General features: G+C 52.2%; 1 long non-coding RNA gene across 1 annotated transcript; it reads left to right on the forward strand.

Moving 5' to 3' along the window:
- Window positions 1–34: 34 nt before the first annotated feature.
- LOC119566060 lies at window positions 35–4,838 on the forward strand. Its single transcript, XR_005225044.2, has 2 exons — window positions 35–195; window positions 3,948–4,838. It is a non-coding gene; the product is annotated as an uncharacterized LOC119566060 (long non-coding RNA).
- Window positions 4,839–5,281: the final 443 nt, after the last annotated feature.

Genomic DNA, 5,281 nt, shown 5'->3' on the forward strand with positions numbered 1-5,281 from the left:
CCCTCCCCCGTGCCGCCACTTCCGGCCCCACCCCCCCACGCCGCACGGGCGTCGCGTGCGTGAGGGGCGCGGGCCGGAGCGACCGGCGCGAGCGCCACCAGCGCGGCTCCGAACCGTCGCTTGGAGAGCCCGTCGCTCCCCCGGGGCTCACGTCGCCCAGAGAGAGGCCGCGGCTGGCGCGGGAGCTGGAGCAGGGTACATCCGGGCGGTGCTGTTTGGGGGGTGGGGCGGGTATGGGTGAGGGAGGAGTATCGGGGGGGGGGGGGCTGGAGGAGTGTGTCTGTGCTGGGAGGAGTTTTGGGGGTCTGTGTACTGGGGTGGGTATTGGGGGGTCTGTATGGGGAGGGGGCATTGGGGGGTATGGGGAGGGGTCTGTGTATTGGGAGAGGGTATTGGGGGGTCTGTGTACTGGGGTGGGCATTGGGGGGTCTGTGTGGGGAGGAGGTCTGTGTATGGGAAGGGGTCTGTGTACTGGGAGAGGGTATTGGGGGGTCTGTGTACTGGGGTGGGTATTGGGGGGTATGGGAAGGGGGTCTGTGTATGGGGTCTGTGTCTGTGTATGGGGAGGGGTCTGTGTACTGGGAGAGGGTATTGGGGGGTCTGTGTACTGGGGTGGGCATTGGGGGGTATGGGAAGGGGGTCTGTGTCTGTGTATGGGGAGGGGTCTGTGTACTGGGAGAGGGCATTGGGGGGTCTGTACTGGGGTGGGCATTGGGGGGTATGGGGAGGGGGTCTGTGTCTGGGTATGGGGAGGGGGTCTGTGTACTGGGAGAGGGTATTGGGGGGTCTGTGTACTGGGAGAGGGTATTGGGGGATATGGGAGGGGGTCTGTGTACTGGGAGGGGTTCCTGGGGGGTGCTGGAGCAGGTACCCGTGGCCTCACTCTCAAGGGGCGAGGGCAGTGTTGCTCCTTGGGATGGTGGCAGGGTGGCTGGTGCAGGCCTAAGACACAGTGCCAGCCAACTGTAAGTCACACCTCCCTGCCTCTTCCTCTCCCCAGGGCTGGGAGCTGGGGCTTGTTGGGTGGGATCCGGTAGCTGTGGCTGCAGTGGAGGGACCCATCAGGATGTGGAGCCAGCTGTTTCTGAGCTGCAGCATCTGCTCCACAAGAATCTTGCACATTTCATCTTATTTGAAAATTCCGCTTGGACAGAGGGTGGAAGATCAAAAAAGGAAATGTTGGGGAAACCTGGACATATGGTAACCCTATGCCACCCCCCATGCCACTCCTGGACCCCCTACAGAGCCACTCTGAGCCCCTGTCACCCCCACACAGCACCACTCCCAGACCCCCATGCAGCACCATTCCAAACCCTCCTGCCACACCACCACTCCACTCATAGACCCCCCCCCCCCCATGGAGCCATTCCAAACCCTGTCACTCCCCCACAGTGCCACTCCGCACCCCCTGCTATCCCCAATAGCACTGCTCCTAGTTCACCCCAAGCTACTCTGAGCCCCGCATCACTCCTCACAGAGCTACTCCCAGACTCCCATCACCTCCGCACAGTGCCACTGCCAGACTTCTCCCACAGCCCTCCCAGAGCCATTTTGAGCCCCCCTTCACCCTAACATGAAGCTGCTCCCAGGTCACCTGTATAATATCCCCTCCTACTAACCCCCTCACTCAGAGCCAGCCCCCTACATACATATAGCCACTCCCAGCTCCCCTCTGCATCCCACAACTGCCTTCTCCTACACACAGCTACTCCTAACCCTGCCCACAACTACTCCCAGTGCCCCTTTCCCCCACAGTCTCTCCTAACTTTCTCCCCCCTCCTCCCACCCCGGACATATATAGCCACTCTTAATCTTCACGCATGCCTGCACACAGTAACTCCCAGCCCTCTTCCCCACACATACTGTTGGAATTATTTTTTATACAGGTGTGATGTTCCTTAGGATATGATATGGACTGATGTGTCTCCTCAATTCTCCAATCTGGTCCTGCTGTCTCAGCCTCTAGCATGGAAAATCACTCTCAGCTGAATTGTATGAGTGTTACAGCTAACCATTCATTAATTACGTTCTAGGGCAACACGAGCAAATGCCCAGGCCCAGACTGGTGCTCAGAAATGTGCATCTTGTACTACCCAGCTCTTTCCTTCTGTGCAATACAAGCTCATAGAAAGTCTGTCATTTCAATAATAGAAAGTGATATGCACAAATCTTCTTATCCAAATGGAGGCTCCCAAACACTTCAATCCAAACACACACTGATTTAATTAAAACAAGTTTATTAACTACAGAAAGAAAGATTTTAAGTGATTGCAAATAATGAGGCATAAAAGTCAGTATTGGTTACAAAGAAAATAAAGGGCAAAAATGTAAACTAATACCTAACATAGCAAGCTAATTGAAATCAAAGCAAATGCAAGAGGACTGTTGGCCCTTAACTAAAACTCAGTGGGTTTTTTTGGTTGGCTAGCTCCCAGTACCAAAAGGAAAAGGCAGGGTTGATGGGAAATCGGGACTCTGAGACTGCCACTCCTCAGGGGCAATGGGGAGAGGCCAGTGCTCCAGGTCAGCCTGTTTGATGTGGCAGGCAGTCTAAGGGCAGAGACAGGAGGCTGGAGGCTGGGGGGGGGGGGGGGGGGTACCATCCTCCATATGAGCTGGAGCTGCCTGGGCCAGAATGGGGCCAAGCTAAGGAGAGAGCAGGAGCTCAGGCTGAGCTGGGGAGCAGAGCCATGCCGGCCAGAGCCAGAGCCCATCAGAGAAGCAGCCTGAGCTGGGGAGAGTGGCAGCAAGAGTCAGAGAAGCAGCCCAGAGAGCAGATCCATGCTGGGAGGAGAGCTGCAGCAACCAGAGCCAGAGGGGCCAGAAAAGCAGCCCAGAGAACTGGAGGCAGAGCAGCAGCAGTGCTGAGGCAGAATGGAAGTGGAACTGGAGCAGTCCAGAGCTGGGTGTGGTGAACAGCTTGGGAGAGCGAGGGGGATCTGGGCACAGGGCCCTGCACAGGGAGATGCCACCAGCCAAGAGGCCTTGCAGACCAGACTTGGAGGGGATTGTAACCCTGAGCGGGGAGGGGGAGGCGGGGGAAGAAGAAGAACGCTGGGAAGAAGGGTCCTGCCACCTAGAGCCTGAAGGCATGTGGCCACCACCAGAGCAAGTGTCCACCCGCAGCATCCCTGTAGCACAGTCAGGGCCTGGACAGGAGGCCTGGCATATGCGAGGAACGGACTGTGAACTTCTCTTATACTCCAGAGACAGCTGTTTGTGATGTCCCTATGTCACAGAGCGGGGTTATGTGTTTTCCTTAACCTTTCCCATTTTTTCCTTATTTTTTTTAAATTGATTGCTGTTTAATAAATTGTAATGGCTTGAAATATATGTAATGATCAGTGGGTCAGGGAAGCGTCCAAAATGGAGAGAGTACCTGGGAGTGGGGACACCCTAATCCTGTCCTACGTGACCATGACAAGATTGGGGGTTGAGCCCCCCGGGAATCCTGGGCCCAGTTTTGTCAGGGTTACGAGGACTCTGCCACACAGGAGAGTGGAAGGGGAGTTCTCGAGGTCAGGCGGGCCTCTGGGTAAAAGGAGTGGGAACGAGGACTTGGATCCTTTCGCTAGCCCAGGTTTCACCGGGGTAGTGTATAAGCCAGGAAAGTTCCCCACAAGAGCGGGACCAATCCCATTTACACAAAGGCTTTTCTTACCACATGATTTTTGCAGCCTTTACTAGCTGAAAGCCTTCCAGCCAGGACCCCTCCCCCAGTCCAGTGTTTCTTTAGGTCATGTTACTGCAGTGAGCAGAGAGGAATGGAGGTGAAAGGTGATTTGGGGCCTCTATTCTTCATTTTTGTCTTTTCCTCCTCTTTTAGAATAATCTCTAGCTGGGGTCCAGGTGACAGCAAGTCTGTTTTGGATGGGAGCCCCCAGCTGTTTATTTGCCAATATGTGAATTTCTTGCTTACACCATCTCCCCCTTACCTGTTGTTTCAGATAGCCGTTGCTCATCAATAGGGGAATGTGTTCTGATTTATGTTGGTCCTTGTTATGTTTGCATGGATCAGGACTGACGTGAATTGGAACACATTCCCCTATTGTACAGTACAGTACAGTACTTGCATCCGCCAGCCACGTTCAAGGCTTATTATCTATGGAGGACATTCTCCATTCTGATTAAGGAGACAGCAGGTGAAGGAAAGCCCAGTGTAAAGGAGTTTTGGAAGTCCTACAACACCTGAATGGTGTGGAAAACATTGATGCGTCGTGGGAAGAGGTCACCTCGCAAAGTATGAACGGCGTTTGGTGCCATGCATGGCCAGATGCTGTCCACAGCTTCGTGGGATTTGATGCTGTTCCTGGTCTCGAGCAAGCAATTGTCAAGTTGGCAAAGGATGTCAGCTTCAAGAAGGTGGAGGAGGAGGATGTACAGGAGTTGCTGGAGTCTCAGGCTGAGCAACTGACAAATGAACTGATTGAGCTGGACCAACAATGGATATCTGAAGAAAGCAAGGATGATGACGACAATGACGATGACGTAGGGCAGGAAGCCAGGAGTCTGATGACAAAGAATCTCTCCCATTTCTGTGGATTGCTAGATGAGATGACGGAAATCATACAGAGCAGTGATCCTTCTTGTGAATAGTCTGACAAAGTCTCCAGGGTTTTCAATGATGCAGTGGCTTGCTACAGGGAGATCTATCGTTCAAGGATTCATGCAGGAGAGCAGCTGTCGATAAAATCCTTTTTTAAGACTTCTGCAACCAAAAAGCAACCCAAGAAAATCCAGCCGTCACCTCTTCCTAAGTTTAGCGTAATCAACACTGTTTTATACTGTATTACTATACTGTATTTACTGTATTAAAATGTTCTATGTGTTTGGTGTTAGTAGGGTTCTACATTATTTTATTCAATGTTTTATGTGTAAAATGTGTACTGTATAACTTTTCATTGTAAAAAGGTACACTGTTTAGGCGAAAAGAGCATTGTGAAGTTATGAATGCATCCCCCCCCTTATTCCATTATTTCTTATGGGGAAAAATTCCCCGGTATACGTCGTTTGGGTATCCATCGCCCTTTTCAAGAACGCAACCGCAGTGTATACAGGGGACCCCTTTTAATAGTCCACTTGATTATGTTGACAGCTGGTTGAGGTGCTGGCTAACCTTTTGTCTCTGAGGAACTGGTTTGGGATGCTTTTTAAAAAAAACTTGAAGCATGTCTCAGCAATGTCATACAGTAAAATCTTATAACTTTAAAAACAATGTTGCCACATTTTATCAGAACAATAATGGTCAGTGAATTATGAGTTTTCAAATGATACCTCAAGG

Source organism: Chelonia mydas, chromosome 4, assembly GCF_015237465.2.
Source record: "Chelonia mydas isolate rCheMyd1 chromosome 4, rCheMyd1.pri.v2, whole genome shotgun sequence".
In the NCBI taxonomy this organism is placed as follows: domain Eukaryota; kingdom Metazoa; phylum Chordata; order Testudines; family Cheloniidae; genus Chelonia; species Chelonia mydas.